Raw genomic sequence first — 11,426 nt, forward strand, 5'->3', positions numbered from 1 at the left:
GTATCAAATGCGCTATCCTTGTTGAACTTCTTCGAAAAACAATGTCTTATCAAAGACAATTGATCCTTTGTCACAAGATGGTTGCTGTTGCGTTTAAATATGTACTATCTTTATTACGCATTGATTTTATTCACAGGAGGATCGCAAAAAATGATGACGCAAAAAATGATCTTGAGTAATATATATTGAGGGAACATTTAATGTGTTTTTGCATGTATGTTTATGATCTTGTCAAAAACTGCTCGACTGTATTGAAGCCAGCATATTTGTTGAGTGACATGGCTATAACATCTATTTACAAAATTCTTGTCACAATGTTCGTTCCCATAATCATCCGAAACGGCTGGACCGATTCTCATAAAATGTTGTGTACATTACTTGTACATTACTGTACTCCAGTGAATAACCAGAACAAACAAGCAGACAGACAGACATACAAAAATTGTAAAAAAAACGTCCACATGACTAACAAAAAAAAACGCGGTTATTTTTAATATTACAAAGAGACAGACACTCCAATTTTTTTATTAGTATAGATTAAAATCATAAATTCATAGCCCAACTATTAATTCCTAATCTATCATTTCATCCATTTTCCATCATCGCATCACAGTAAAAAATACTTTAAAAGCTCAGTCCTTCTTCGAACTCAATTATTTCAGTCCAATTTGATGTGATTTTTTGTACGAAATAGGAAATAGATTCACAGAAACCATAATGACTCTAATATACAGAAACCACAGGTAATTCCGAACCAGCGGCTTCTGGTTTAGGGTTCCCTAATACATTCCTTTTTTTCTAACGCAATATATTTATACTATATATGAATTTTATATCCTCTCAAATAAATGTTAATTTTTACATCCGATATTGTAAACATAAATATATTATATTTTTTGCATTTTTGAAGGATGTATTACCTACTAGCTTTCCGGCCGCGGCTTCGCCCGCGTAGAATTCGGTAATATCGCGCGACTTCGAGGAATAGCCTATAGTCTTTCTCAAGGTCTAGACTATTTGTCGAAATTTGTTAAATAGTTTAGTAATTTTATGTTATGACAATATGGAAGTTCCATACAAACTTTTATCCCTTATTTCAACCCCTTCTATCCTTTTTTTCGTGATAAAATGTATCTATGTACTTTCCCGAATTCAGTTCTATCTTCATACCAAATTTCTTTAAAATCGGTTCAGAGGTTCAGACGTGGAAACGTAACAGACAGAGTCAATTTCGCATTTATAATATAAGTAGATACCAGAATCGTATACTTGAAAAAGAAAATGTAGTAAAACAGACCTTTTCAACGAATAGTTATGCGACTTAGATTGAAAGGGTAGTATCGTTCCAGATTCTAGTATTTATCAAATATCAAACACAAAAACACGACAATCGGTTATTAAGTAACAAAAGCAAAATAACAATCAAATTGATTTTGAATCACTTTGACTTCCTTCGTTTTTAGGCACGTCGGGCAGTATATCTACTATATTTTTTATACTTGCTTTACAATCGAATTTTAATAAAATAATGAAGTGAAATATGCAGCATAGCTTAGCATAAACTTCCTAATAAAATATATAAAATATAAAAATAATAGACCAAAGCACTATTAACATAAAGCTATAAAATATAAAATAGATAAATAATAGGTCAAGGCACAGATAACATAAAGCTATACGGCCTAAAAATCTGTCAGGTGCGAATTGAACTCGCAACGGGTTCCGTACAAGTAGGCTAAAGAGCAACTGCAAAATTATGGATCACCCATCCAATTTATGACCCGGCTTACCGTTGCTTAATCTCATTTTTTTATTAATTTATTACAAATCATCTCTAAAAAACTCAACTCAATTCACAGTTCATGATATACAGCCTCTTGTCAGACGGACCAACAGACGAACAGGGAGACAAACAGACAACGAAATCAGACTACCAGAGTCCCGTTTTTACCCTTTGCGTACCGATCCCCAACATAATACAAAGAGAATATATAAGCAGTTGCTTTTTTCTACAATAATAAATAATACACACTTTATCTCCTTTGATAATATTTTTTATATTATTCCTTTAGGCATTTAACACCTCCAACAAAAGCAATATTTATTGTTTTCTTTCTTTTAGCCTTTATGAAACTTTAGGCCTATAAAGGAAGTAACCTATTTTTGGTATGATTATAACTTACTACCGACCCTGGTTTCACACGCGTAGGTCAAAAATAAAGAGTTCGGGGCTTCCCCTGCATAGATATGAATGTAAATCGATAGGTTATGGTCCTTTCTCGGGTCTTAAACTATCTTGGTACTTATTTCATCAAAATCGGTTCTTACATATAGCAAGTGCATATCCAAAAGTGAAAGATCAAGGAGAAAGAAGATTTTTTTTAATCATCATCAAACAGTTTGCAAGATTAGCGCGTTCAAACAAACTAACAAAATGTTTTCTCTATTATTATTAGAAATATTCTTATTCTCAAGCACTATCATTAGTATTTACCATTTTAATTTCATTATTTATAACGCTGTTAGTGATTTATTAGCATAATCTAGAGTCATACCTATATTATAACACCGAACAAAATAACGTATCTAGAGTCATACCTATATTAGAACAACGAATATTGTGAATCATTATAAATCTTTTAAGATACAGAACCCAACCGTCCAAGCCGGAACGGTCTTCGATAAATCAGATTTCAATAGATAAACAACAGACCATCGGATCGGCCCGTTTCAAGTTTTTTTTCGGACATCCCATCCGATGCTACGATGCAAAGACAACAGAAACGGCTGTTAAATTCTTTTAAAATGTAACAGGCACAGATTTCGAGATAAACGCATGAGTTAATTTTCGGTTTACATATCAATTTATTTCTATTGATTTAGAATATGCTAACTTGCTAGTGTTTTAACATTTTATTTTAAAATGTAATAAGCTGTATTAGTAAAATGCGCGCCAACAATTTGTTATTTCAAAAACACGACCGTCAATTCCATAATTTCGAAAATAGAACGTACTGAAAATAAATGGTCGCCATGACAACGCGTTACAACAGTCCGCCGTTCCCCCGAGAAGTGCATTTGAAATTGTCCTTGTTTCCTTCGACATTTACTTCAAATTCAAGCCTTTCTTTTATAAATTGTCGTCGGAAATAAGACCGGGATTTTTAAGGCGGAATCTTTTTAGTCCCCCGTAGGTACAGACTATTGTTTGCTGTAGTTTCCTTCGCTATTTGTTAAATTACCTAATAAAGTGATAACCTACCAACCTGTATTAAATACAAAAATATTATAAGAATACTCAACGTTATCGCATTACAAAATAATAATGTTGGGCAGCATTAATAAGAAATCTGTGAGTTTGATCTGCTATCTTCCATTCAACTGCACCAAAAACATGGGATATACTTTAACGAAACAAAAAAACAATTAAATTGTATACGACCTTGTCAAAATTCACGCACCTGCTCTTAAAAAGGCTCGATTTTTTTCTTAAAACCCGTTCCGAACCCAAAGTCATGGGAACACTTTTTTTTATTCAAAACAGGTGCTACTGAACTGATTGAACCTTTTTTAATGCACCTCTTTCGTTGGTTTTAGAAAAAAAGATATACCGTGATGAATTCATTGAAATTAGTCATGAAATAAACTTTAAATCACCGGATTTTAGATAAAGAGCGTGAAGTCAAGCCAAAGCGTGCTTGTACTGTAAATAAGAGAATATTTTTTTTTTTTAATTTTAATTTTTAGTTTTATAGCATTGAAATGCTTTATAAATGAGAAATTTTGAAAGAATAGAAAAAATTTGATCACGAGGCAGGATTCGAACCTGCGTATCTTGCCTACTACGGTTGCTACGGTTAGGCAAGATACGCAGGTTCGAATCCTGCCTCGTGATCAAATTTTTTCTATTCTTTCAAAATTTCTCAAGAGAATATTTATTTATGCAATGAAAATGCTATAATAAAATGCAGAAATAATATACAGAACTATTCAGGTTCTTTGTGAAAATTGTTTTTTGTTTGTAGTGGGCAATGGAGGTAGTGCTTCGCCTGATGGTAAGCGATCACCACCATGCTTGCACCATGAAGAGGTAGTGCCTCTGCAAATGTGTTGCCCGCTTTAAGGGATAAAGGATAAGGAAAGGATTAACGAAGGAAATAAAGGAATCGATTAAGAGGTGAGAAAAAGGTTGAATGCTATTTAAAAAGAGTTTATCGACAATAAGCATTTTTTTTAGTCTATTCCAATAGTTAGTGAGTATTGAAAAGAGGTTGTGTTTACTTATGAGCATTGATATTATATAATTTATTTGATATAATTTGTTTTAGAACGTATATTTTATATATCAAATTGTTTTATTTTCTCCGACGACAACAAAGCATTGCAGTATCCACATTACTCCTTACTCCTATTCTATAAATAAAAACCGCAATAGTTCCGACTAGCTTTCCGCTCATGGCTCTACCCGTGTAGTCAAGTGAATTAGGTAGACGGGCACGGCATCGCCGGGGTCAATATTTGGGATAAAAACTATCCTATATCCTTTCTCGGGTTAAAAATGATCTCCGTAAAATTTCAACCAAACCGGCTCAGTGGTTTAGGCGTGAAGAGACAGACAGAGTAGGTATACGTTTGATTACACACCTATTTAACGTGTCACATTAGGAAATTAAACAGATTTTGATGGATTTAAACTATGGAAACGTCAAGTAACTAACTGTCAAGTATTCGGAACGAAAATTTAATAGTAAAATAAATAATTCGTAGTTTATATTAATTACCAAGCATTACATTTAAGGTACCATGATGGTATGTGTTCTTTTTAATAGGACTTCTGAAGTATGTCTTCTTAATTAAGGAGATAAAAGAAAACTGTCAAGCAAGTTAGATACTACTTTTTTCTATTACTTGACTGTCTAGTCAACGCACTATTATTACATGGTCTATAAGTCTAGGCCTAATCCAACTAAAAAAAAATCAATGTTTTCAATATATCGCAAATATATCACGAGTCACGATATCTAGTTACAAAAAAAAAAAATCATAAGGCACCCATTTAAAATCTGAAAATGTTTGGTTTCAGCCTAGTCAATTGATAATAAAAACGACTTTTACGAAGATACACGTAAATTTATCTATAACATTCATTTATCAGCGTATTGTTTCATTGTAAACTGCATTGGTTGAAAATACTCAAGTTCGCTTTGCAAATTATTAATTTATCTCGTAGAAATAAGAGCGTAAAAAGAATAACATAAAAGCTCACCATCACATAATATCCGATGTTCAAAAAACACTTCAGTACAGAATCACAAATCACTCAACAGAATATCTTACTAATGATCCCGCGTGTGTTATTGAAATGTCAAGTTTTTTTTTTTTTTTCACTAAAGACTAAAGTCACAAACGCATCCAGCCAAGTTCAACATGAATAGTACGCGTTCCAAATTCAAAATTCAAAACTCATAGACAGCCACTAGACGCGGCGCCCGGGCGACTACTGTTTGTAAAAACAATTTCCCGCGCTTTCGTCAAAGAATATGCTATAGATATGACAAATGTCACGTGCAAGGTTAACGGTGCATTTGTAGGGATACTACGGCAAGGAATAATCTGGAATCCTTACAGGTATGACGAATTTTGTTTGGAGTTTAATTAGGGTAGGACGAAAATGTTGCGTGTAAATCCTTACAACGCTACTACACGTATTTTCTTGTTTTTCAATGTTGCAATTTAAGGTGTTTCCACATGTAAATTTTGTTTATTATGAAAAAGGTCTGTTTGAAACTGTCATGTGTTATGGTGTATAAATTATACAGCATTAAAATAATTATTGTATTTATTGCATTGTAATAATATTAAACTGTCTATTTTCTTTTTTTGTATTTTAGGCACGAAATATCTGCCATTACGACAATGGTTAGAAAATGTAGAAGTATACGTTAAAGATATTACATATTTTAAATACATTAATTTTTAGTCTTAAAAGCGGAATCGACAATCGAATTTGGCGAGTTCACAACGTGGAAAGTAACTTCCCCTACCCTTGCAGAATATCGTGTCAAATAGTAGCATAAGCTTGCTACTATGTTTCTGTTGGTTCCTACCAAAGGCTTTAATTTATTTCACTGATACATATACAGATAGATAAAGGTGATACAGAAAACTTTATTGTCTATATATTAATGTTAAAAATCCAGTGGCCAGTAAATAAATATATATTTTGGTTCCAATTGATTTATCTGCAATATAGTCTACTTCTATGGTATTACGTATAATCATATTGTATGTTTATTCTAGGAAATGTAATATAAATTTGTAGGTATTTTGTGTAGTCAAACAAGAAATCTGGAGCGTAAGTTATCCATGTAATGAATGTTTCTGTTTTGTCTGTAAATACTCATATTATTTTAAGGAGATATGATATAGTTATTTAATTTATACATAATATGACACAATATTTTGTCTCTTGGTTGTAGCATTTCTTATATCTTACACTTATATATCAGTAAATATAAGACTTTATTTCCTTTCTTTCATGTTTCCCTATATTTCACAATTTAGCTTATTAGAAAATAAAGTATATATATGACAAAAAGGGAAAGCTTGTGGGCTTTGTCACTTCAAAACGAAAAAGAAACGAAATAAAATATTTGAAAGGTTACAGGCTGGGTTTGAACATAGCATACTTCCTACTACATGTATGTATGTTTGTTACTCTTTCACGCAAAAACCTCTGATGAGATATGTATGAAATTTGGTAGAGAGATAGATTATTGTCTGGATTATATTACTCGGGTACCACGCGAGTAAATCCGCAGGTTCCAGCTAACTTTATCACAAATATAAAAAATTAGTCATACGTAATATTTTGAGCTAAAAATATGGGTTTTATTACTTGAGCCACACTCTAAGTATAAATTAATATTAAATAAAAGTTTATGAAAATTTTATAATTAAATAGAAGCCTAATCAAAGATCAATTCTGTATAAAAAATAATGTCCTATTTAAGTATCAATATTTCAACAGGCTTACACCAACTTAATTATGTTCCCACTTGAAAATCCATTAGTCTATGACTAGTATTTTGTCTCTTTCTAATCTATATAAAAAATGTAGCTCTCCCTGTCTTGTCGTTGCAGGACTTCCAACCTATTAATAATATTATAGTGGTACCTGAGAACTGTATCAAGTACATTGATCGATTAAATTATACATTAAAGATAGAATTTATACATCTTCTTTGATTAATAGAAATAAACATGTATTTATTATGAAGTTTTATCAATATTTTCGTAGCCGTTTCACCATGACTGATTTACTTACATACACATATAAGCCTAATATATTTCACATTAAAGTCACTTTTACTTAACAATAACGCGAAATTCACCGAAATCGGTTCAGCTGTATATGTAAAAATAGTTTCAAATATCACATTCATTTTCACATACACAATAATTATTAGTGTGTTCGTTATTATTTCACGCAGAAACAGCAAATATTATCTAGATGAAATTACGTACAGAAAATAGTCTCGATAAATAGACAGGCTATTTTGTATGTTCGTCAAACCATGGCTTACAGCGAATCCTGGGATTACAAATGATAATGTTTTTCCAAAAGGATTGTTGCATGCAATTGCAGTTTCTCGTAAAACAGCTGATTGAATCTGTATCAAATTTTGGACAGATGTAACACACATGCTGCTTTTACCCAACACCGCGTAAGCCAGCCAGTCATCACGCTATTTATAATGACACTAATGTTATAAATGTGATAGTTTGTTTGGATGTTTGTTTGTCAATCGCGTTAAAACTACTGAACGAATTTTGATGAAATTTTGTGTAGAAACAGGGTGTGAGCTGACTTGGGGAACAGAATCAATAAAACAGGAATCTTGATACCTGAGCGGATTCGGCACGAGCGTCTAGTCCTTCACATACAAGGCATAAGTCCCCAGTATATTAAAAAGCCGAGATACAACAGTCAGTCTCAATATAACTCCAAACTTGTGCAGGATAAGGAGGCAAATTAGCTTTTTATGGAGGAAAGCCCGTTTTCCCCGGGAACCGTGCATTAAAAATTCACTGATAAAGTCCGCCGGCACATAAAATATGTACCCCCACGTGAGAAGGTACAATGGCTTGTTAACCTGTACCCGTTGTAACATACCACACGTGTGTTATAGTAAAATAAGGCGCCGACCACTTCTTGACAACTCAAACTCAAAAATAAACTCAAATATCCATAATAGACTGATTCTTAAGTCATTCATTTGCTCCGCTGTAACGGTTATGGTACCCTTTGCCTGTTAATAAAAGATTTGCACAATCTCTTACTTCTTTTGAACCTTTCATTCATAAATATAATTTGAGAGAAAGAAAGAATGTTTATTTAACACCACCACATAGTGTTAAATTAAAATAATAAAGTGAACTTATGACTAAACGGTGTGGTGCTAAAAAGGGTAACTACTCAGCGTGTGCTACGCGTAATGCGCAGCGCTGATTTTCAGTAGCCCCTTGTTGGAGTGCCAGTCAGAAGAAATAAATATACATGCATACATTATATAAACATACAAACATACTTATATATTTTATATAATTATACAGTAAATCTTGGCTGTCTCTTTATGAACGCTTAATATTTATCCCTTGCCTAAGGAGTTACCTGGTTGAGATCACTCTAAAGTGATAAGACCGCCCTATAATGTTTACATTACCTTAAACTATTGTTTAAATTTCTTTTTTTTTCTTTCTTTTTGCATAATAAAAGTGTTCAAAAAAAGATTTATGTTATAAAACATTTCCAAAAATTACATAACCCACCTTTCAATTTGTTTTATGTTATGATGACGATCGTCTCTGGCTATTATGCCCTTAAAAACTACGTATTTACCAAGTAAAATAACATAAACATTCTTAGAAGTAGTCCCTCTTTGAGTCATTCAATGTAGAAGGCAATGAAATATCATGTATCACGTGAATGAAACCGCGGGGCACAGCTAGTCCCTTACATTATAATAACCGTCCATCTATTAAGCTTTTACAGATTAAGGTAATTTGAAAAAGTCGTAGCGCGTCACACACTGCACAACAAAGCTTTACAAAGTTTTACCCTCCGGTTAAAATTCAGCCCTTCAAGTTTTATTTTCGCGAAATAGTAGCGTCGCCCTCTTATGTACCTATAAATAACAAATTGCCGCCGCAGGTTTGGTGCGAACACTACAAAACCTGATATACAAAGACACATACATATCCATATTACAGATACTATTACCTAGTATCTAAATTTTAGAAATCTAATATATAAAATTCTCGTGTCACAGTTTTCGTTGCCATACTCCTCCGAAACGGCTTGACCGATTCCTCTGAAATTTGGTAAGCATATTGGGTAGGTCTGAGAATCGGCTAACATCTATTTTTTATCCCGAAATTCCTACGGGATACGGACTTACGCGAGTGAAACCGCGGGGCGCAGCTAGTCTAATATATAAAATTCTCGTGTCACAGTTTTCGTTGCCATACTCCTCCGGAACGGCTTGACTGATTCTTATGAAATTTTGTGTGCATATCGGGTATGTTTAAGAATCGGCTAACACCTATTTTTCATATCTCTAAATGAACCGAGTAAGGCAGAACAGCGTTTACCGGGTGCAGCTAGTCTGTACTATATATGACAAATTTCTTAAAGTAAGTATATACCGTCTTATCCTACTGCGTCTTATACAAAATCTTTAAAAGGTTTATTATTACTATTATACAACAATAGTCAGGATATTTGATACAATATGCCTCGATGAATCTTGATAAAATTTGACACAGAAATTATAGAATTATAGCCTAAACATTACGTTGGTAAAAAGAAAATGGTCTATGTTACAACTATTCAAAAGTATAGAATAAGTCTAATTGAATAAATTAATGTTTGAGTTTAAATTACTACCTGAATTAGGACATAGTTATAACTATGTCTATATTATATGAAAACCATGCGAACCTGACTCAATTACACAAAAAAATCACAACATTTTCATTGATTTCAACAACGCGCGTTTCTTTGATTTCCACATGGGGAAAACCTGACCCCTCACCCTTGTATGCATCCCCAATATATTTATTGTTTTGTGAAAAGCTTCTTCAGACACCCCTACACTCCGTGTAATATAGCTATAAATAAAATTAGAAGTGAAAATACGCACAGATTTTCATTTTTCATTTTCATTTTTTTTTGCCTCAAATAAATTTATATTAAAATGTTCATTAAATTATACATTACTAGCTGTACCCGGCAAACGCTGTTCTGCCTTACTCTTATCATTTAGGGGTATGAAAAATAGATGTTAGCCGATTCTCAAACATACCCAATATGCACACAAAATTTCATAAGAATCGGTCAAGCCGTTTCGGAGGAGTATGGCAACGAAAACTGTGACACGAGAATTTTATATATTAGACTAGCTGCGCCCCGCGGTTTCACCCGCGTAAGTTCGTATCCCGTAGGAATATCGGGATAAAAAATAGATGTTGGCCGATTCTCAGACCTACCCAATATGCTTACCAAATTTCAGAGGAATCGATCAAGCCGTTTCGGAGGAGTATGGCAACGAAAACTGTGACACGAGAATTTTATATATTAAAGATATTTCTTTACGTATTTCCTTTGGAACTAAAAGATGTAATACTCTTAAGACCTAAAACTAAAAGAAACAATTGAATTTGAATGTGACAGTAAAACTGTCTCCCTGAACCGATTTAAATGATATTTGGTACAAAGATAGTTTGAGACCCGAGAATGGACATAGGGTAGTTTTAATCCCGTAAATACTACAAGAACGGGCAATATGCAGGTAAAACCGCGGGATTGTTGATATCTTCCTTTGAATACAGGGTCGAAGCTTGGGCGAAAAGCTAGTAAGTCGCACTAATCCTACTTCCTACTATCCTACTAGTCCTATTAATGTTATAAATGCGAAAGTTTGTAAGGATGTGTGTTTGTTGCTCTTTCACGCAAAAACCACTGAACCGATGGCAATGAAATTTGTTACGTAGACAGCTTGACAACTGAAATAACAAATAGGCAACTTTTTATCCCGATATTCCTATGGGATACGGACTTACGCGGGTGAAACCGCGGGACGCAGTATTACAAATGCGAAAGTTTGTAAGTATGGATGTTTGTTACTCTTCCACGCGAATACAGCTTATCGTATCTGTAGGAAATTTGATTATAGTCTGGATTAGCACATAGGCTACTTTCTCCCCGGAAACCAAGCGAGTGACGCCGCGGGTTACAGCTAATAAAGGAATATGAGCCAGATAACAACTTTCCACATTATTTTATTTATATCAGAAATATATTCTAGTAATGATGATGATAGTTGTCCGCACCCAAAGGGTAAAAGGGACCTATTACTAAGACT

At 33.4% G+C, this 11,426-nt stretch overlaps 1 protein-coding gene across 2 annotated transcripts in view; it reads right to left on the reverse strand.

Annotated features, from left to right (window-relative positions):
- Positions 1–5,496, reverse strand: part of LOC119836090 (irregular chiasm C-roughest protein-like) — a 72,218-nt gene extending 66,722 nt beyond the window's left edge. For both annotated transcript variants that reach the window (XM_038361330.1, XM_038361329.1), the window contains exon 1: positions 5,267–5,496. The gene's annotated coding sequence lies outside the window, so the exon portion shown is untranslated. The remainder of the gene's footprint in view (positions 1–5,266) is intronic.
- Positions 5,497–11,426: the final 5,930 nt, after the last annotated feature.

Source organism: Zerene cesonia, chromosome 22, assembly GCF_012273895.1.
Source record: "Zerene cesonia ecotype Mississippi chromosome 22, Zerene_cesonia_1.1, whole genome shotgun sequence".
NCBI classification, from domain to species: domain Eukaryota; kingdom Metazoa; phylum Arthropoda; class Insecta; order Lepidoptera; family Pieridae; genus Zerene; species Zerene cesonia.